At 40.9% G+C, this 23,929-nt stretch overlaps 1 protein-coding gene across 7 annotated transcripts in view; it reads right to left on the minus strand.

The window, feature by feature from the left end:
• FAM110B (family with sequence similarity 110 member B) overlaps window positions 1-23,929 on the minus strand; it is a 200,752-nt gene that overhangs the window by 159,095 nt on the left and 17,728 nt on the right. For all 7 annotated transcript variants that reach the window (XR_014236722.1, XR_014236723.1, XM_082364779.1 and 4 more), the window contains exon 2: window positions 8,484-8,579. The gene's annotated coding sequence lies outside the window, so the exon portion shown is untranslated. The remainder of the gene's footprint in view (window positions 1-8,483; window positions 8,580-23,929) is intronic.

The following is a 23,929-nucleotide window of genomic DNA, read 5'->3' on the forward strand; positions in this document are numbered from 1 at the left end:
AATTTAAATTTGTATAGTAAAAAATCCAGATAAACCAGAAGTCTGAATAAGCCAGGAAAAGGTACACTGTGTAAGACAATCTGTGTAAAAGGGCCAAAACCCAAATGGGTCACATGACATCATCTCTGAGTGACATTAGCATTTCCCCCACAGTTCTCATCACTGTTGCATTGAGCTAGAAAATGAGGAAAAAGCACCCAAACCCTTTTCTCAACAGCTTAATAAAAATGCACATGTTCTATTTTTAAATCAACGAACATCTGTGATTTTCAAATGTCTCCATCATAAATGTAATTAGTGTAATATCCTGGATCAAACATAGAGTATGGTATCTAAAAAGAAGGAATAACATTATTTTCAGTCTAATAGCATTACCTGTTCTAACCTAACTGCTTTATTGTAACAGTCAAATAAAAAATGATGTCTTATGGAAGCAGAGAAATCCGAATCAATCTCTCTTCAAGATAAATATGAGGAAACTAAGGCTTGGAGAGTTTATACAGCTTATCTGAGGCCAAATCCTGCCAAGGGCTGAAGCCAGATCCCTGCTTATTCTATACAAGAAAGACCTGGGTGCCAGGAAATAAGTTCAATGCTTAGTGCTGCTTCCTGACTTACAGCAGCACTGTTAAGTGCTGGTGGTCAGGTCCCTACAGGTTCGTCAAGTCCTGTAGCTGAAAGTGAGAGAGGGGTGATGTGTGCACACTTACCGGTCGGGTCACACCAGGAAGTGTTGTCGACCTGAAGTCCTTCCTCCACCAAAACCCCAATGCCACATGTTTGTGACAGTTGGTGACCATCCTAATGAGTGAATTTCCCTACCAGGCAGCAAGACTCCCCCGCTCACGGCTCACCTACTGGGACTTCCTGTGACTGTGGCTTCCCCTCCAAACAGGCAGAAGTGACAGAACAATGTCAAGTCACTATGGGGGGCGGGGAGACACCGCATCATGAAAGAACACTTTCATGTGTTCTTTAGTTGTTGGTTGAAATGTTACCACCAGTTAAGTGATGGGGAACACCGAAATACATAATCAGGACAGGACGCTTTAAGTTTGAGTAAAAGGGTAGAATAGGAGAAGAGTGGGAAACAGCACCATGGTTTAGAATTAAAGGGTGGTCCTATTTCTTGCTAAAATGACCATTTCCACTTAATGTTTATTCACATGGTTGAGTTATTGTGTGGTGCCCTAGCAATTGAGATTTTCCCATTTCTAAACCCATTTCTAAACCCCTCTTTAAAAAAACAAAACCCAAAACATGTGCATTTGTCACTAAAATTTATTTTAGCAATAAATCCTATGCCAACAAAGTTGCTGAAATAAGGATGGGAGAGAAAGGAAAAATCGTAAGTGGACATTTAAAGCCTCATTAAAACTGAGTTTACGTAACGCTGGTCCTGATCTGAGGGAGACCCTAGAGCACCTAAGGCCCGGGAGCACCTGGTCTGGGCCTCTAAGTGTGTGTACATCAGTCTCTCTTTGAGTGTATCATTTTGGATGTTGGTAAAATGAAATGCTCAGAGAAAAGCAAACTGCTTCTGCTTGCTAGACAGTCAATAAATTGTCACAGAACACAGATGAATTCGCTCTGGGGACAATAATTTGTGCCCCAATCAAGAGTAAGAAAAGGTAAATGTTTTGCAGGAAAAAAAAAAAAAGTAAAGGGACAACCCAAGGAGAGCTGAGGCAAGTCAAAGAAGAGGCAACCTTCAGAGAAGGAGACAGACTTCTCTCCAGTCCGCTTGGACCATGGTTAGAGGGCAGAGCAGGACCCAGTTCTGAAATTCCTGGTGTGCTTCCCACTGCCCAACAGACAGGCCTGGCTCCTCACAGCCCATGACACAGAAATAACTTAATTACTATTTTAAAAATTGTGCAAGAAGAGCTCCAGGTAGTAAAACGCAAGACCAAGCAAACTCAATGCGACCCCACATTGACAAGGCTTTCTCCAGGGATGGCGGGAAGTTCGAAAGGGAACAAGGAGCTGGTGACAAAGGCTTCTGTGCTCATGGGGGCACTGCCCGAGGTTCCCCGGGCACCCTCGGCCCCTGCCAACCCACAAAGCAGGTGTTGAACACATCACATTCACTCAAATTCAGAATGACCAAAGCCTCTGCATTTTTAACCTGCCCCACTTGCAGGCGGCTCTCACAAGGGGTCATCCTCCCACCATTCCCAGGGCTCATCTTCCCTTCCTAAAGCCGGGCCAGTGAGGAGGGGTCCTGGGATCGTTAACTGTTAACACAGCCAGGTGAACTGTGTCACCAAACTGAATGTGGGTCCACTTGCCCAAGGAGCAGCAAAGCCAGTCTACTGACACCAGGGTGTGATGAAGGAAAGTACAGCATTTATTGTAGAGCCAAGCAAGGAGAACGGGCAGCTAGTGCTTAAAAGCCCTAAAATCCCTGATAGCTTTCAGGGAAGGGTTTTCAAAGACAGGGTGAGGGAGACAGTCACAGGGTGTGTGGTCAGCTCATGCTCAATTCTCTGAATGGCTGGTGGTGAGGTAACAGGGAGGTGTTTTGGGAAACTCAACCTTCTGGTTCCAGCTGGTCTGGGGTCTGGGTGTTGGTGGTCAGCATGCAGTTACTTCTTCCACCTGGTGGGAGTTTTAGTATCTGCAAAACAACTCAAGAATATGGCTCAGGATATTATCTGTAAGCCCTTGAGGAGGAACTAAAGGTCCCTGACTTTGTTTTATGGCTAAACTATTATTATCTTGTCTTGCTTGACTGCTTTCCTTTGTTTCTGCACTTTTTAAACTTTCTGATTAAATCTGTTCTTTGGAACTCAGGGATGGCCTAGGAGGCTAAAGCTTTTTTACAAATAAGAGGCGGGGGGCGTGGGGGGTTCGGTCCCTGGGAAGGCCCTGCAGGGTCCTGCTCGGTTTCAACTGCACCCTAATCCCAGGCCCTGCAGGCAAGACTCTGCAGGACTACCCCAGAAGGACACAGGGAAAATGCCAGTTCGTCAACACTAATGCAGGGCTGGTATGCTTTTTTCAGCTCCATCAGGGAACTTGAATCAAAATATCTTGGTGGCTCTGTCAAATGTTAAATATATAGAAATATGGGATCAGGTAACAACCCTGGCAGATTAGATTAACTGTGCACTTCTTAAGAGCAGGGGCCCTGCCTTCTCACATGGTACTGTGGATACCCAGGACACGTCTGCTCAGTGAACTATTAAAGGAGCAGATGCAACCACACGGCCACTTGGGAAACTCCTGGGTGTCAGCTCTGCTCCCAGAGCCCCCAGGTGAAGCACAGCTGGCCCGTACTGGGGTGCATATTGAAGGCTGATCACTTGCAGTATGATTTAATGCACTAGTTACTTTCCGTAAATATTTTAATTACATGAAGAATACCTATATTAATAACAATAGAAAAAGACATCTTTGCTGCATTCTTATAAATACATTCAATGAAGGCAACTGTCAAATGGTCTCAATTTTCTCCCCTGTAAAATAAGGAGTTAAAGTTAAACCTGCAACGTCTTAAACACTGCAGGATTTCGTATGGAAAATACAACACAGCTCTGAGTAAACAGCACAGACATCAGTGATGTCCTAGGGTTGATGGAGGGAGTGATGGCAGCTGTGTCACCTGATCCAGAGTGAGCAACACCTGAGATTTAAGTGAGAAGGGACTTCCCTGGCGGTCCAGTGGTTGGGACTCCGTGCTTCCACTGCAGGGGCCCGGGTTCGATGCCTGGTCGGGTAACTAAGATCCTGCAAGCTGTGCGGTATGACCGAAAAAAAAAAATTAAAAAATAAAATAAAATGTAAGGGGCTTCCCTGGTGGCGCAGTCGTTGAGAATCTGCCTGCCAATGCAGGGGACACGGGTTTGAGCCCTGGTCTGGGAAGATTCCACATGCCGTGGAGCAACTAGGCCCGTGAGCCACAACTACTGAGCCTGTGTGTCTGGAGCCTCTGCTCCGCAACAAGAGAGGCCGCGATAGGGAGAGGCCCGCGCACCGCGATGTAGAGTGGCCCCTGCTTGCCGCAACTAGAGAAAGCCCTCGCACAGAAACAAAGACCCAACACAGCCATAAATAAATAAATAAATAAATAAAAGTCAATAAACAAACAAACAAACAAAAAGATATTCCCTTAGCCTCCATCAGACATAGTCCCAATCTGGAACTGTGGATCAACCAACAACCTCCCTTTAAAAAAAATAAAATAAATAAAATAAAATAAAATAAAATTTAAGTGAGAAAAAGCTATGACACATTTATGTGCCATCAGCAATCACAGAAAGAAGAATGACACGCTTTTTCAATACAATCACCCTCCTAAAAGGACCTTTTGAAGATTAAGAAACAAAAATTGGGTGAGTTACTAGGTCAGAACAATCTAGAATTCATTGGGTCCCATACAGCCTGCATCTCAAACCCAGACAGTCCCTGTCTGTGTCACGTTTTGGTGATGCCTATCTGCTCAGACAGAGACCAAAGAAAGAAGAGCATCCTTTGAGATAAAATGCAAACTGCAGGGTGGACACAGGGGAGGAAAATCAAGATAATGACACTTGGTGGCCCTGAATGACAGTGAAAAAGAGAGAAGAGAAATGTCTGCTTTCCAATTCTAATTAGCTTAGGAAACAAGTCAGAACACGTAGCCAAGAACAGTACTCGTTGAAAAGAGACGTTACTAAAAACATTTGAAAGACTATAAACTGCACTCCTCCTTAAAATGGAACATCATCTTTATGAAGTGTGCATCTTAAATTGGAAACATTTTCGGTCAATAAAATAAACAAATTTTCCTTCAGCGAAGGAAAGCCAAACTACACATTTGTGTACAGAAACCTGAAAAAGTGCTAAGTATTGTGTTTCTTTACAAAGTATCATATGTACCAATTAGAAATATTTACTGTAGATAACAGGCTTTGCAGAAGGTTAATCAGAGCCTAGGATTATAGACCAAGTTGGAAAAAAATTTTTTAACATACTTGTACCTTTATGCCGTGAATACATGAGAGGTCTATCAATTAAAATTAGCTTAATGATCTCAAAAAACCCTCAGAAACCAAAACTTACCATCAGATGTTTTTCTCCTTTAACTCAACAGTAAAACAAGGTAAAAATAAATCAATAAACGTATGGCTGGATATTAATCAGGGAAATCCAGTCAAGGAAAATCAAAATTTATATTACAGAAATTCAAAAAGACAGGACACTCAGTACCTGGAGAAAAAAAAATTCAAAGTCTTAGGGTTTGAAGAAGCGTATATCACTACCTATTGAAATATACTCCTGCTTAAATGGTTTGCTCTCTGCTGGTACTCAGGTCAGATCAATGCCAAAGGCAAATAAGGAGGCGAACTCAATGAGAGTTTAAACCAAATGTCACCTCCGGGGTTGTGCGTCCGCAGGGGAGGGACCCACTCATTTATGCCATTCAGAGCAGCAACTCAACTACTCTGAGATTTGCAGAAACTTTCATTAAGCACTGCTACAAAATTTGAGAAGTAGCTGTATTGCTTTTACTTGCTTATTCTCAGGACAAATCATAACCTATGTGCAACCACGTAACCAAGTCGAATTTTTTAAGTTGTGCAAATTTCGAAAAAAAAAGAAAAAACAAACCAACCTAATCAAAGAGGTTAACGTGTCCTCTTGGAAAAGCATTAAGTAAGATCAGAGGTCACAGTGTGAGATTTCTAGCGTAGGAATGAGCACTGCAGATAAAAGACTACGTCTTGATTTCAAAGGGAACATAAAACTTCTGCCTGAACCTGGGTCTCTCCTGCTAAACACAATGGTTAGGCTGTTCACTGCCACAAAGCAGTGATGCTAATAGAGCAGCATGTTTTCCTCCCAAGTTAGCTGAGAAAAGATAGAGCAAAGGACATTGACAAAACCCTCAAAGAGGTGGGTCTGAGTCAATATCAGAGATGCCCCCCCATGGATCGGAACGGACAGGCGGACTGTGCCCTCCCCTGGGTGTGTCACGTATGGAGAGGGGCGTCGATCAGAGTACAAGTCAGCAGCAGAAAGGGCAGGGGTGGCATTACTGCTCCAGCCTCCTTACTGCTGGTAGCTGGACTTCTCATCAGGACCCCGGAAGAAGCCCAGGCCACTGCCACTGCTCGGTAGCCGCTGAGAGAGCAGGGACTGATGGGGCCTCAGTCAGGGTCTTTCTCCTGAGCAGGCAGGAGGCGGGGGTAGGGGAGAGGGCAGATGGGGAAGGAGGGGGGTGGGGAGGGAGGGCAGAAAGAAGGAAGAGACAGACTCCAGCCCACCAGCATCCTAAGCTCAGGACAGAACACGTGCTAGTTTCACTGCATTCAAAAACACACAAAATATCACCTCCCCCCCCCCAAGGAAACGTCTTTATTTACAGTTTAAACTGTATTACAGTAACACTTCAGGCAAATTTGAAAAGTCATCATATTCTCAGCATTCTAACAAAGGAGTTTCTGTGCTCCAATCGATCCCCTTGCCACTCCCAGCTTCACTGAGCAACCCAATGTCAGGCACAGGTGCGAAGATAACAAGGCAGGTCTCCACCTCCAGAAGGGCTCAAAAACCTTTGCTTTCTGAGGTGACTCACCGTCACCTGAATTATGTTCTCTTTTCTTTAAAAGATATTCTTAAGCCAAGTAATATCACTTGTTTCAAGTGTACAGAAAGCAAATGTGTAAAACAAATGGTAAGAAGTTCTCTAATACACCATGGCTCAAATGTTTTTTGGGTTCAAAGTACAGGGAAAAGAATGTCAAAGTGTTTCCTACAAGCATCATTTAATTTAGATATAGTAGAATCAAATGTTATTAGATTTCCATTGGCTTCCCTTTTTATAGTTTTGGAACAACCATATAGCATGGGTGATAAAACATTAGTATTCTTCACATTTAAGAGTGATGGAAGAAAGGCATCATCTAAAGAGAGAAACCTAAACAACTACACATACGTATCATGATCACAGACAGGTGCTAATGGATTCTAATGCTATTCAACATCTATCATGTTCATTTTTAAGTTACTTTTAAAATTTCATATAAACCCCCAAAACACCGCCCTTTATATTTAAAAGATAAGAATATTGCTAAGAATAAAAGGATTATGGGAGTATGTAACTCTTAACTACTCACTCCAATGGCCAATCACAACCAAAACATTTATGAATTGACTTTTGTGACCAAAGTGTAGACAATGGTCTAATAAACTAAGGATGAGATTTTAGTTAATAACATAACTTGATATACATGCAAGTTGACAAGCTGAACGGACAGCTGTTTGGGCCCACCTCTACCCTTAGATGTTTGCCACACTTGGGGTCACAACGTCTGCCCTGTTCTGATCGCATCTGCTGACAACGTTGTTGTTATTTTACCTTATCACTGAGGACTGCCACAGGCGAAGAGTGCTGTGTGCCCAGCACCGCCTATTTCACACGCACCACCTCATTTAACGCTTATAGTAACCACGAGAAATAGGTATTATCACCTCTGTTCTGCAGAAGATGATAGAACAAAAGCTACTAACATGTATTAAATGTTTCCCACGTGCCACTCTACACAGCAACTCATCCTTCAGTGCTCACAACGATCCCACGACGTGGGCACTGCTATCATCCTGACGCGGCAGGTGGAGAAACCGAGGCACAGACAGTGAACAGCTTTCCAACATCACGTACATTACACATGGCCGAGTCCAGACGCGGACCCAGAGCCTCCTGTCACCAAAGCCACCAGCCCCAGGGAGTCTGGCTGTGTCCCACCTATGAGAAGAGCTCCAGCAGCAGGCAGGAAGGGGGCAAGGGGTGGGTTGGCCAGAGCTGGACGCCCCCCCCATCCACAAGCCAACTCATAAATCTGGCTGGGACCGTCCCCCCAAGTTTCCCTGGAAAAACTCACTGTAAGGAAAATATGCCTGCCTCAAAGCTGGCACAGCTCCACTGTCCCTGGGGCTTCTGAGCAGCGTGCAAGGTGTCCCGGGATAAAGAGTCCTGGTCTGGACGATGCCCTATGTCCACCCAACGCTCATCAGTCGCTTAGTTCCTATGGCCCACCAGGTGCCGGACCTCCCCAGGCTCTCAGTTATTGAGCAGAACAGGCCATGCACTTCAGCGGAAGTGCATGTATTTCACGGCCCAGGGGGAGCGCTCTGGGGACAGCAAGGGGGCAGGCGGAAGCCAGGCCAGCCTCTCGGCCAGGCCTGCAGGCACAGAGCTGGCGGGCGAGGCCCTCTTCAGAGGCGGCCCCTCCCATTCCTGCCAGTGACCCCACAGGGCAGACTCCACAAACATTTGCTGAGCGAATACATGCAAACGAGGGAGAGGAGGGAGGAGAGGAGGGAGGGGCGGCAGGGGAGGAAGGCAAGGAGGGAGGGGGCAAACAGGAGAGAAACGGTGGGAAAATGAGGGGGTGGGGGACACCCGAATTCCGCTCAACAAATAAGGGGTTGTCGTTACTTTATGATCATCAGATGTATACACGAATGTAATAATATACTTTTTAACATGTAATTACCTTTGATTTCCCTTTCAGGCCGTAGAGTCTTGTTAACTTCCAACTGAAGACTCAGAAAGAACAGGAGAGGTGCCCTGGATGTCCAGTTGGAGATGGCTAAAATAAAAGAGCACAGATTATTATTATTATTCTGGAGAAGAGAAGTGATGAATTTTTCAAGTATCATTAAAAAGAAACCGATTTTCACTGAGTAACAGGGACAGGGTATTTCCTAACATACCTGGGGAAAAAACTGGGTCCAAAGCCTCTTTCCAATATAGCTGCTCTAGTAAACTTTAAATCGATTCAGAAAGAAGACAAAAATCAACTAGAAGGTAGGCTATGTTTGTGCATTTAATGGAAAACAACCGAACGAGCCTGTGGGCTGCCACTAGCCCGGAGACCCCGGCAAGGCTCCGCCTCGCTCCAAGCTCAACATCCCCAGTGCAGCAGGGCGTCCTTCAATTCACAAAACCGTGCAGGAAATGATGCAGCCTCCTCGCAAGCAACTGCACAACTGGGGTGGCAAAGAATATATTGTTTGTGTTGCAGAAACTTTGTTTATGTTTGCAAGGGAATAAAATATTACAAGTCAGCATTTTCTCTTATCATGTCCTCCAAATGCAGTTCCTACCCGAGCTCACAAACACGTGCCTTGTTGTCCCGACTTTCTTTCTCCTGAAACAAGGACAGCCCTGGGAGGCGACACTGCCCCACTTTTTGAGTATTTCATTTTTAGGAAGGAAATAATTAACATTGACTGGGCACATACTCAGGTCCAGAAACAATGTGACTCCACTTTACAAAGGGGGCAAGACACTGAGGTTTTTTGAGGAAAGTCGTGTCTCCAGGTCTGAGTGACACGTAGGTGTTCTTACTCTATTTGGAGATACTTGGATGAATCATGGAAGTGATTGTTATCTGGACATCTGGCAACTCAAGAAAATATGATGGAAAACTTAACGTCTTCTCCTCTAGCATCTGCTTTCGTTGGATGCCACGAGCCCAGACAACGACATCTTTTTTTACTTGACAGTGAGAGCCAGCAGACAGGGATGGGAGTTGCTCTGACTGTAATAGTTATGTGTTTTGTTGAGATTTACTCATGTTTTGCATGGGTGTAGGAGTAACCAACAGTAAAATTTTTAAGGAGGCACTTGGGACTTCAACAGATGACGCCTGAGTACCACTTCATTAAGGTCGACGCAAGTTTCCCAACCATCATTAGCTCCTTTCTGGAGTGATGTGTAATGAACAATGTGCCAGGAGTTTATGAGTAAGGCTGCAAATCTTGACCTAGATTTTGAATAGCTTCAAAAAAATAAAAAGCAAGCCTGAAAATGTCTGTTTAAGTAACAACTAAGACTGATAATTCCCACTCTCACGTTTAAAACTGTCAAAATAATCTACTTTCTCTTATTACCTAACAATGTTCAGCAAGAACATAAAGCCAGAATTAGTACTAAATTAAAATGAAATATAAACTCCAAGTTCTATGGCTCCTTTTGATTGTTTACTGCCTGCAATTTAAGATTGTATTTTATTTGCCTGCTGAAATATATGGGATTCCAGGAATTCAAATGAATAACATCATAGACATTTATAAGGACATTAGAGAAATTTTAATCCAAAATATCTCTGGGCCCCATTTAAATTGATTGTGACCCATAATAACAAAGGAAAAAGTTTTGTATTTTACTATCTTGAAAACAGTATTTTTTGTTTTGTCCTAAAATTGTATGAAAAATTCCTTTTCATCTTTATCATTATTTTTGCCTTTTCCTTCTCATACTTTGGAAGAGACAAAGTAACAAAGTGCTGAACTTTAACCCTAACAATTCAGAGACAGAAAAGTTACACAATTATGATCGGAATGGGGGATAACACCATATATGAAGAACTTCAGGGCTGGAATTAGCTTCGAAGTTGTCATGTGACCTCAAAACCATCCTAATAGAAATAATTCATAGCACATATTATTTCAGTTGACTCATTTCAGAGCTGAAGTGAAATGAAACCCCAGAGTGGTCAAGTGACCTCTCCAAAATCACACAGCGAAGCTGGTCCTAGATCTCAGATCTGCTAGGTGCCAATCCAGTGCTCTATTAGATCATAATTTCCATATATAACTTCTTAAGAGCTCATAATTTCATCTATCTTTCTACACATCCATTATCCTACACAGCATGGACCCCCCTTGATGAGCCAACCCAACTTTATATTAATACAAGACACGGCTCAAAATGATCAAGAACATACTATGCCTTTGGCTCTATGGATACAGCTAGATTAAACCATTAAGGCCCATGAGAAATCTGAAACCAAATTTGGGATTCTCTTAGGATATCTAACCTAGAAACATCTACTCTGCAAATAGATTTACCCCATCTTATTCATAGCCAAATCATAATCATAGCTTTGCTACAACACATTTTTTCAAGTGGATTTTATAGATAGCTCTCAAGCAAAATGTAGGTATTCTACAGTTTACTTTAGCAGTTTCTAAAGTAAGGATTTCAAGATAATTTACTATTAGATCCACCAGTTCAGACAGACTCTTATTCTCTAAAACTCTGGAATCATTCAAGAGCCCTTAATTTACCCAGATCAGCAGCTTACCATCACCAACAGTCACTTGTTGACTCCCCAATAATTTACAGTGTACAGTGGTAGGTGCAAGGGACCCAAAAAGCACGGAAGGATGTCCTTGCCTACTACAGGCTGCCGACTGGGGTCAGTTAAGGGGCCTTCACAGTGGCACGGGAGTCAAGGCTTACACACGATGGAAGCACACGTGTGAGAGTATGTTTAGAGAGGCAGTTAGTACCTTCACATGTGGTTTTCCCAGAGATTATGAGTTGATAGATTCAGTAAAAAGTACACGTAGCGAAGCAGGCAAGAAAAGTTAAAATAGGCCAACAGATGACAAGAGATTTCCCTCTACAAGCCCAAAAGAAGAAAGAAAAATGGTGCAGGAAACAAAATATCCATTAAAAAGATTCCTTTCCTGAAAATATGTCAGCAACAAAATACCTCCCTTATAATTTTTCGTATTAACTCATTAATGGTATTAAAACTCAGTGCCCAAAAACAACATCATGAAAAAAAAAAAAGACAATCTGAATGAACACTTTCAACAAAGAAAACGAACAAATGCCAAGTAAGCACACGGGATCATCAACATAATTAGTCAGTAGGGAAATGCAAAATAAAACCTTAATGAGGTACCGCTGTATACGCACTAGAATGGCTAAATTTAAAAGGGCAAAAACATCAGGTGATGGCATGGATCTGGAGCAACTGGGAGCCTCATTATAAAGCTGGTGGAAAATTCAAAATGTTGCAGGCACTTTGAAAAATAATTTGGCAGTTTCTTGTAAAGTTAAACATACACTTACCATACGACCCAGCAATTCCACTCCTAGGTGTTTACCCAAGAGAAATGTAAAGACACAAATTCCACACAAAGACTTGTACAAGAATGTTCACAGTAGTCTTATTTATAATGCCCCAAACTTGAAAGAACTAAAATGTCCATCAACTGGTGAATGGATAAAGAAATTGTGGTGTATGGCACAGGGACCGTACTTAGTAATACAAATATTACTGAACTACTGATGATACAACAAATAAGTGAATCTCAAAAACATTACACTATGGGAAAGAAGCCAAACACAAAAGACTAAATATATAAATCCACTTATAGGTAATTTTAGAGAAGGCAAACTATAGCACTAGAAAGCAGATCAATTGTTGCCACGGGTCAGAGTGGCAGTAAAGGCTGACTGCAAAGAGGCATAACAGACCACACTGGGGAATGGAAAGGTTCTGTTTCATGACTGTAGTGGTGAGTACATGATTGTGCTTATTTGTGAAAATTCATTGAATTATTCATTAAAATTAGTTAATTTAATCGTATATGCATTATATACCTCAACAAAACTGATTAAAAACAAACAAAACAAAATTCAGTGCCACCATCATTTAATTTGAAAATCATTAACCTTATCAATAAGTTCTGAAACTCCTTCAGCAGATGGTACTCAACATCTTCAAATACTTAACCAGGATTAGAGCAATCAGTGATGGCTAAGTAACTGGACACCACCAAGAGAGAAAAGGAAAAACCGACAGTCAATAATACTGCTTATAGGAAAACTAAACTATCCCCTTGTTCTACAACTTCCTACAACCTATTGGTTGTGGTCTTTTAATAGATTCCCAGAAAGTGGCTTTATAACGACTAGTCTAAGATAAACCTCCTCAACGTAAAAGGATAACTTTCCTAAAACGATTGCTGATCCATGGAGGGTATAAGAGATAGAAGAACTACCAAGAAACGTGTAGAAAAAAAACAAGTGTGGAAACTTAAATAAATGTGGGCCAGATGATAAATCAACTCTAAAACTATTCTTTAAAACTCTTTGATACATTAATTGGGAAATACTTCTTAAACATCCACAAGTCTATCTCCTAGTCCACTGGACATGCTTAGCTATGATGTAAATAAAGATATAAAACAGGTTTATCACAGTTACAGCTAATCCGAGGTTTAAAATGACTAAAATGTTATATAAAAGAATCATGACTCCAAACATGTGATGATGGAACAATTTCCTAATACTAATGTCAAATATAGGTCAAAAAAACCCAAATTGCATTCATTCAACAACTATTTCCTGAAGGGCTACCATGTATTAGTCACTAAGCTAGATGGAAAAAGGCACCAGGATTAAGTAGGAAAGAGCCCTTGACCTTACAAAGTTCATCATCCAAAAAATGTAAGTAATGCACTCCACGGAAGTTATGAACTGATCAATCTGGAAAAGACCTACCAGTTTATTTTTCAGCTCTTAACTACAGCATAAATACTAGTGAAGTTACAGGCTGAACTAAGAGAAGTATTGAATTCAGTGGAAATATACACAAGTACTACTCTGCTCTACACTGGTCAGCTGGTGTAGGGGTGTGGGTAATGTTCTATTGTGCTCTGGATGTACTCCTCACAAGCCCCCTTCCGAAGGCCAGCTTAGGTGCCCGAATCTTCTGTAATGTTGCCACCCACCCCAGAACCCCGCCACATGTCTAAGACGATGCCTGAGCCTGGAACTACCCAGTACCTATGACACAATCCAGGCTGGTAAGAGTGCTGACTACTCCCAGACCTTGACAACTGAGGCTCGGACAGTTAGGGAGGGGACCTAGAAATATTTCAATTAACTGAGGAAGTGCCTGGTGGGGGGGAGTGGAAGGTAGACCGTCCTACAGGAGAAGAGACATCATTCTGAGTGGCAGGAGTTACAGAGGCAAATGTGGTTCATGATAAAAGCATTCCAGCCTTGAACAACCTCAAATTTGAACAGAGTGCATCCTAAGGTAGGGAGACCCGGCAACAGCAAGTTTGCTGAACTGAAAATGTAACCACACTCTCGTCCTCACATTTCATCATAATGAGGCACCTGGATCGTTATTAGCACCTCACAACCCGTCTCCCAAAGCCCAGATTGTCAGCCTTCCACGTAGCAGCAAAAATGATCTTTTTATATTGGATTATGACCATGCCCTGCCATCCTCCCACCCCTGCCCACTCCCTCAGTAGCTCTCCATCACCCCCACTCAGCCTTGGCAGCTCAGACCATCCCTCCTTCGAGAAGCATTTCCTCGACCTCTCCATGCTTTTACCACCTTGTCCTCTCCATGCCCATGGTGCCTTACCCATCTCCATGCAAACGTTCACCCCAGGTAGAAAGATTAGTCACGGCTGTATCTCCCTGATAAACCATAAACCCCGCCTGGTTATCTCAATCCCTAAGACTTAAACCCGAGGCTCCCAGGATGTGACACTTCATAGATATTTCTAAATGAGTCAGGGATTCTAAGGTAATCCAGCTCTGCATGTCCTGTCTGATCTTACCCCCATCGGCAGTGTAGCGATGTGGGTTATTCCGCTGGTATAGAATAAGTCAGGGCAAATGTTCCATCATCTCGAGGCTACAGAAGATGGAGGTGGGCACCTCTCTAAGGAGTCCAGACAGCCTTAGTTGGGATACAGCACTGGAACCAAGGTGATTACCTGACGGATTCTCTTGAGTATTCATTTGGCTGGGTTCAATCCTGCTTTCACACCTTCACTAACCATGTGACCTTGAGTAAGTAAACCTCTCAAAGCCCAGATTTCCTGGTCTGAAAATGGAGATAACTATGGCCCTTACCTCAAAGGGTCACTGCAAAGATTAAATGCCAGTGTATCACAGAGGAGTTAGCAAAGGAATCAGTACATGGCGCTCACCTCACTAAATGGGGGCTGATCACTAAGCAACCTCTTTCTGCCCACTGTTCGTCAACAAATGGAAATAATACCTACTTTGGAGTAAGGTGTTTCAGCAAAAATGTGTAAAAATGCCAGGCACAGAGGAGTCACTTGATTATGAATCACTGATTTTGAAACATTCTAGAAATTTACCTTTTATTTCCAAAAAGGCAGGATTATACAACCAGAGACATCTTCTTGAGGTTCAAACTAAAAAGACCATAATCACCTCACTGTCATGCTTTTCACATGCTGTGAATTCACCTTGAAAAGAGGTCTTTTATGTGTTCCAATAATTCATTTATTTGGACTGAGTTGAAACAGATCCTCTATTTCTCCAGGCTTTTTTTTTTTAAAAAAAAGAAGTATACTGAAAAGTTTCATTAAATTCACTCAGATGTATCCCATCACTTTTGTTCATTGATTCTTTAGACACAATAACACTTAGCAAACCCACATATATCCAAGACAGAAATTTCTGAAGAATGTCATAATGGAAAAACCTGTAAAACGCTTATGTCAATGTCACGATTTTTTTATTTTCAAGGATAAATGCACCTGGTTCTAAATAAGACATTTTAAAAAAAGAGTGTTGCACACCTCAAATGTTCATTTTTAACACTCTTCAAAATGGGACTCTGACACACAGCTTATTATACAAATACATGTTTGGTTTTTTTAAATTTTGGATTCTATTGTACATACTGGGTTTTTTATTTTATTTTATTTATTTTTGGCTGTGTTGGGTCTTCGTTGCTGCGCGCGGGCTTTCCCTAGTTGCAGCGAGCGGGGCTACTCTTCGTTGCAGTGCACAGGCTTTTCATTGCAGTGGCTTCTCTTTGTTGCGGACCACAGGCTCTAGGCGCGCGGGCTTCAGTAGTTGTGGCACGCGGGCTCAGTAGTTGTGGCTCGAGGGCTCTAGAGCGCAGGCTCAGTAGTTGTGGAGCACGGGCTTAGTTGCTCCGTGGCATGTGGGATCTTCCCAGGCCAGGGCTCGAACCCGTGCCCCCTGCATTGGCAGGCGGATCCTTAACCACTGCACCACCAGGGAAGCCCCAAATACATGTTTTTAAACTTAGCATGGTATTAACTGGGTACAACCCAATTATGAATATTGTCATTTTCCAGGGTTTTAATGATTCTGAGTCAGTAGCTGGAAATAATATCTCATTTAGAAAAGATTAGTAAAATAACAAAGCAAACAGAGTTTATAGTGGCTCCAGACTAAATACCAGCAGCAGCTGGGTGGGACTGTTATTTAGATGCAGGAACCTGAATGTAAACAAGGGTGATCTTGCCATATTCTGTGGGACTAATATGCTACTCTGGGAAGAAAGAACAGAGGAGCTTCCTTCCTTAAAAATTTGCAAACTTGTACAACACCAGAGATTTCCCAAATCCAAAATCTATTAAGAGAGATTTTCTTTTTGGTCAGCACGGTTCTTCCAAAGTCACTGTACTTCTCATACCATTTACAAAAATAAACTCAAATTGGATTAAAGACCTAAATGCAAGACCGGAAACCATAAAACCCCTGGAAGAAAATCTAAGCAGAACACTCACTGACATGAGTTGTAGCAATATTTTTTGATCTGTCTCCTTGGGCAAAGGAAGCAAAAGCAAAAATAAACAAATGAGACCTAATTAAATTTAAAAGCTTTTGCACAGCAAAGGAAACCACCAAAAAAACAAAAAAGACAACTTCCTGAATGGGAGATAATATTTGCAAATGATAGTCTGATAAGGGGTTAATATCCAAAATATATAAGTAGCTCATACAACTCAATATCAAAATAACAGGCAACCCAATTAAAAACTGGGTAGAGGATCTGAATAAACATTTTTCCAAAGAAGACATACAGATGGCCAACAGGTACATGAAAAGGTGCTCAACATCACTAATCAACAGGGAAAAACAAAGCAAAACCACAATGAGATATCACCTCACACCTGTCAGAGCGGCTATCATCAAACAGACCATAAATAACAAATGTTGGTGAGGATGTGGAAAAAAGAGAACCCTTGTGCACTGCTGGTGGGAATGTAAACTGGTGCAGCCATTATGGAAAACAGTATGGAGGTTGCTCAAAAAACTAGAAAAACAAAGTTACTATTCTTCTTTACCCAGCAGACACCATTGTAGAAAATGTGTATTTTGTAGCTACTCAAATTTTTATGTGCAAAATCCCTTACTAACCTACATTATGAAAAATATTTCTTTCAAGAAAAAAACATAGGAATAAGGAACTCATTACAACCTATGGCAGAAAGCATTTATCTTATCTGGAGGCTGATCTTTAATTTTTTTTTCAATTTTTCTATTGTGCTAAATACATATAATACAAAATTTACCATCTTAACCATTTTTAAGTGTACAGTTCAGTGGTATTAAATACATCACAATGCTGTACAACTATCACCACCATCCATTTCCAGAACACTTTTTATCTTGCAGAACTGAAACTCTAGACCCATTAAACAATAACTCCCCATTCCCCCTCCTCCAGCCCCTGGCAACCACCATTCTAATTTCTGTCTCCATGAATTTGCCTAAGTATTTCATATTAGTGGAATCATATGGTATGTCTTTTTGTGACTGGCTTATTTCACTTAGCATAAAGTCTTCAAGGTTCATCCATGTTGTAGCATGGGTCAGAATTTCTTTCCTTTTTAAGGCTAAATATTATTGCATCATGTGTATCGACCACATTTTGATTAGTCATTCATCCTTTGATGGACACTTGAGTTGCCTCCATATTTTAGCTATTGTGAATAATGCTGCTATGAACGTGGGTATACAAATATTTCTTCAAGACCCTGCTTTAGATTCTTTTGGGTATATACCCAGCAGTGGAATTACTGGGTCATATGATAATTCTACTTCTATAAAGTATATTTTTTAAATGACTATCTATTAAATAAGTCACTATGTTCCTTGAAAAACAAAAATAGAAATTATGTAATATTATTTAAATAACCCTAGAATATCATGCCAAGAAATTTTGTCAACAAATTTCTGTTTTTCTGCTATGATTATAAACTGGCAATTTTCCATCCTCCTGGGCATCTCTAAATACCAAATAAGAGAGAGCGTTGATGAGACTAAAGTCTCCTCTTCTTTTTTTTTTCTTAAAAAATTAGTTGTGGGACTTCCTTGGTGGTACAGTGGTTAAGAATCCACCTGCCAAGGCAGGGGACCGGGGTTCGAGCCCTGGTCTGGGAAGATTCCACATGCCACAGAGCAACTAAGCCCGTGCGCCACAGCTACTGAGCCTGCGCGCTAGAGCCTGCGAGCCACAACTACTGAGCCCACTTGCTGCAACTACTGAAGCCCGAGCGCCTAGAGCCTGTGCTCTGCAACAAAAGAAGCCACCGCAATAAGAAGCCCACGCACCACAATAAAGAGCAGCCCCTGCTCGCCACAACTAGAGAAAGCCCGCGTGCAGCAACGAAGACCCAATGCAACCTAAAAAAAAAAAAAAAAAATTAGTCTCCACGGCATAGTCAATGTTGGACTACAGGGGCTCCAAGTATCACTTAAGCTGTTTGAAAGACACGCACTCCTAATGCTCATCGAGCACATGGGCACAGCTTTCCCACATTATTTTCTGGTCCTCAAGAGAACAAACTTGTTTCACAACCCTGAGGTTTGGGGCTCTCCTGTCTAGGTAAGAAATGTAACTGGAGTCCCCTTCAAGTGCTTTCCAGAGCAGGTGGCAATGATTTCAGGCCAAAGATTCTCTACTTTTAGCTTTCTCTAAAAACAAAGCTATTCATCTCATTAACAAGCAAATGGAGAACAGTGCCAACATAAACACTGGTATCTTCTGCTCTCCTACAAAAATTCAGCGTAATATCAATAAAATGTAATATAATCTATGGGGCGCTTTTTTGTGAACACTTAAGCAGGGCTTTATTGAGGCATCCTGTTTTACAGTATTATACTTTTTTAATCTGGGAAAATACATATAACCTAAAATTTACCATCGTAACCATTTTTAAGGATATAGTCCAGTGGCATTAGGTACATTCACACTGTTGTGTGACCATCACCACCATCCATCTCCAGAACCCTTCATCTCGAAAAACGGAAATTCTGTACCGGTTAAATATTAACTTCTCATTCCCCTCTCCCCCAGCCCCTAGCAACCACCACTCTACTTTCTGTCCCTAGCAATCGGACTATTCTAAGTACTTCCTGTAAGCGGGATGGTACAGCAGTGGTCCTTCTGTGACCGGCTCACTCGTCAGCACCATATCCTCCGGGTTCATCCATGGGGTAGCGGGTGTCTAATGGGCACCTCTTTACTTTTCATGTCCCAGGAAAACAGCTTCAGGAGAGAAACGTAGAGCCAGGTGCTCTTCACCTGTGAAGCCCTAAGAATGGACGGGCTAAATATACACCACTGTGGTTATGACAGGAAGAGCCTGACCACAAAGGCCCCTCCAGAACGACGAGTGTCGCCAGCCCTGCAGAAGGCTGCCGTCAGCCCCCTTCTCCCTGGTGCAACCCTCAAACCTTCAGCGCTGCCCCCCAGCATGTGAGCAAGGGGAGGTGTGAGCCAGGCTGCCGGCACGTCTGTAAAATAAGTCAGGGTGAAGTTTCACCGAGGACCGAAATTTTCATCTTCAGTGTCTGCTATAGGCTATCTTTAGGGCTTTGAGAAACGAACGTCAATAGGAAGGACTGGCATGGAAAGAGGGACGCTATGAGTAAACATCAAATTAATGGCCCCGTTACATTTAAGGTAGTTCTGCTATCTTAATGGCAATACTAAATGGCATGGTAAGGAATACGGCTTGCTCCATAAAATAGGGCATTTAGTATATGATCGTTTGTAGCAGTTTTTGGCTGTTTGGCTCTTTTATGTAATCCTTACTTTTCTAACTAAATTGTATGTTTCACAAACAGTCTTTGAATTCTTTTATGTCCATCATGTTCTACTCTCAAATCAATGTCCACAATAAAGTAGGTGTTAGATTAAAATATTATGGGTTGATCAAAAAGGGATTGATAGGACAATCTAAAACATAAAAAATAAATTGATTAATCATCCAAAAAAGTGGTTAAACCAGGTAGTATTTATATCTTGGTGGTTAAAGGTAAACTTGTTCTGAATTAAATGACAATACATTTAACACCACTGACTTGGAACCTGAAACATGGTAAATAATCCATCACCTTTAAACCATTAGTAGTAGGACCATTATTGCAATGGACTGAATGTGTTCCCCCCAAATTAATATGTTGAAATCCTAAACCCCAATGTGATGGTATTGGCAGGTGATTAAGTCGTGAGGATGGAGCCCTCAGGAATGGGATTAGTGCCCTTATAAAAGAGACCCCAGAGAGCTTCCTTGCCCCTTCTGTCAAGAAAGGACTCAGAAACAAGATTGTTGTCTATGAACGAGGAAGCCAGCCTTCATGATACACGGAATCTGCCTGCACCTTGATCTTGGACTTCCCGGTTGCCAGAACTGTGAGAAGTAAATGTCTGCTGGGCAAGCCACCCAGTCTGGGGAGCCACTCAAAGAGACCACGACAGCTATGAATGCACTTTATGCCCATATCTTTAACTCTTCCGGTTCTCTGACCTACATTTGATTAGGCAATTTCATAACTGAAAAGGAGTTTGTCTCAGGGCAAGTCCTAGAGAACAATGCTTGATTTTATTTTTTATTCCCTTTCAGATATCCTGTTCTGTTGGCAGTTATCAGTAACCAGTGGTGGCTCACTAGAATAACACAGATATCACAGATTTTAGTCTCAAGAAAAGGAAAAATTAGAAGAATGTCACTCAATACATTCAATTGGATACTGATCTTCTGCCACTGCTTTCCATGGGTCAACCCAGGGCCACAGGGCAAGGGAACTCACTGATGGACTTCATACTTTCAGGCATTTACAGCCATAAAAGGAAACGAAATTGAGTTATTTGTAGTGAGGTGCATGGACCTAGAGTCTGTCATACAGAGTGAAGTAAGTCAGAAAGAGAAAAACAAACACCATATGCTAACACATATATATGGAATCTGAAAAAATAAAAGGTTCTGAAGAACCTAGAGGCAGGACAGGAATAAAGAGACAGACATAGAGAATGGACTTGAGGACACAGGGAGGGGGATGGGTAAGCTGGGACAAAGTGAGAGAGTAGCATGGACATATATACACTACCAAATGTAAAACAGATAGCTAGTGGGAAGCAGCCGCATAGCACAGGGAGATCAGCTAGGTGCTTTGTGACCACCTAGAGGGGCGGGATAGGGAGGATGGGAGGGAGACGCAAGAGGGAGGAGATATGGGGATATATGTATATGTATAGCTGATTCACTTTGTTATACAGCAGAAACTAACACACCACTGTAAAGCAATTATACTCCAATAAAGACGTTAAAAAAAAAATGCATGTGTGACTTCCATTTCCAGTTAAGATACAGGGTACATGAAAGGCCTTTGATCTCATGGTAACAAGAAATTTCACCTGGACAAAATGAAAACATACTTTTCTATGAGTCTAGGAAAGAGGAATAAATACAATGGAGACTTAATGATCCTAATTTCAACAAGAAAAAAAGGCCTTTGCAGGCGAGCTGAAAGCCCATGGAGGTTCCATATCTGAGGGCTGTGCCCTGCCAGCCTGGATTGGGGAGGAGGAACCCTCAGAGAGACTCAGCAGGTACGGGAGAGACAGACAAGCCTGACACAACAGTGGGAACTGGTAGAGGAGACTGGAATCCGCAAGAACAACAAGTGAAAAGCAAATCACCTTTCCTAGTAAGTCCGCCCCAACCCCCAAAAGTATCAGAGAAAGTAACGGTATAAAGTTTAGAAAACAGAGAGAAATCACACAGCCTATACATTCTTATGATGCTTCCATCTCTGAAACCAAAGGCAAATCAAAAATAGCTAAAACTGTAGTCCTACCCTCTCCAAGCTGAAATACTGACAAAGATGAAAAAGGCAGATTAGGTGAACTCAAACTAGTTAGAAGTGTAACTCTGACTTTAGCTCGATTCTGAGGGATCTGAATGTCCACTTCTCACTCCACCCTTGCACTCTCTGAGAAGTGAAACAAAATATTATATTTCAATCTATTACTTTATTCACAGCCCCAGGCATACAATTTTTAAAATTACAAAACATATAAGTAAATAGGAAACTGTGACCGATAATTAAGAATTAACACAGTTAATAAGAACAAAATCTCAGATGACCCCATTAATGAAATTAATAGTACTTTAAAAGAACTATAATAAATATGTTAAAGAATTTATAGGAAAATAAGTATATAATGGGAAAAGAGATTAATTATTTTAGGATACAAAAGAAACTCTAATATAGAACTAAAAAAAATCTAGGACTAAAAATACAATATTTGAAATTAAAAATGTACTGGATAGACTTGCTAATTGGACATTGCAAAAGAACAAGTCAGTAACCTTACATTTTCCAAATTAAACAGAGAAGAAGAACAGGAAAAAATGAACTAAGTATCAGTGACTTGGGAATTAGTATCATTTACTGTGATAAAAAAATATGGTAATTAGAGAAGAGGAAAGAGAACAATAGTATTAAAAATATTTGAAGAAATGTGAATAAAATGTACGAAATTTGATAAAATCATCCCACCAACCCAAGAAGCTCAATGAATCCCAGGTAGATACAAGGAAAACCAGACCTAGGTACATCATAGTCTAATTGCTGAAAATACAACATAGAAAGAAAAAACTTTTAAAAAGCGGCGGTGGGGGGGGGAAGACACACTAGGAACAAAGATAATGATGGCTACCTTCTCATCAGGGATAAGGGAAGCAGAATGGAACAGCATAGTTAAAATGCTAAGAGGAAAAAAAAAAAGCTACCATCCTAGAATCCTATACGTGGCAGAATTACCCCCCCAAAATGAAGGCAAATTAAAGAAGTTTCCTGTTAAATGCAAACTGAACACTTTGTTACTAGCAGACCCACATTACAATAAATGACTGAAAAAGTTCTTCAGGTTGAAGGGAAATAGTACCAAATGGAAAAACTCACATATATACAGGAAGGAATGAAGAACACAGAAATGATAAATGTGGGGATAAATGTAAAAAGGTATCTTTTTTAAAACTTTTTTTAAAAAAGGCAATTGGCTGTAAAGCAAAGCATAATAATATATTGTGGAGTTTATAGCATACGTAGAAGTAAAATATATAACAACAGCACAAAGTATGGGAAGAAAGTAAATGGAAATATATAGTTGCAATATTCTTAGATTAAATGTTAAGTAGTAATATTAATTCAGTGTAGACAATGATTTTATATATATGTATATATACCCCTTGAGCAGCCAGTAAAATATAAAACCAAACCTTGGCTAAAAAGCCAAGGAGGCAAAATAAAATACTAAAAAATACTTGATTAATCCAAAATGAGGCAGGAAAGAAGAAAAAAACACATCAGACAAACAATACAAATAATAAGAGAGCAGACTTAAAATCAGCCATATCAATAATTATATTAAATGTAAATGGAGAAAATTCTCAATTAAAAGGGAGAGTTTGTCAAGACTGGATAAAAAAGCAACATCTAACTATATGCAATTTATAAGAAACATCCTTTAAGTGTAAAAACCAGGTAAGTCAAAAATAAAAGAATACAACATATATATATATTTATAAAATATAGTAATACGATATATACTATATCATGATATATAATATATCATGGTACATGATTGTGTGTATATCCATAGGTATCTGTGTTTATATATCTAGACATACACAGATGGATATAGATAGATATCACGCACCACAAATCATAAAAACTGGTATGGCTACATTAAGATCAGAAAAAGTAGACTTCAAGACAAGAAGTCTCCCCAGAGATAAGAAGGGAACATTACATAATGATGAGTCAATTCAACGCAAAGACATTAAGATTTCTAAATGTATATGCACCTAATATAGAACCTCAAACTAAATAAAGCAAAAATTTACAGAACTAAGGAGAGAAATAGACAAATCCACAATCATAGTTGGATAGCTGGAGATTTTTAGCGCTCTTCATACAATGACTGATAGAAGTAGACAAAAAAATTGATAAGGGTATAAAAAATTTGAATATATTGGTTTGAGCATTTAAAAACATAATTAACTAGTGTTCTTTTCTAAATAA

This window comes from Balaenoptera borealis, assembly GCF_965194805.1.
Source record: "Balaenoptera borealis genome assembly, chromosome: 17".
Lineage (NCBI taxonomy): Eukaryota > Metazoa > Chordata > Mammalia > Artiodactyla > Balaenopteridae > Balaenoptera > Balaenoptera borealis.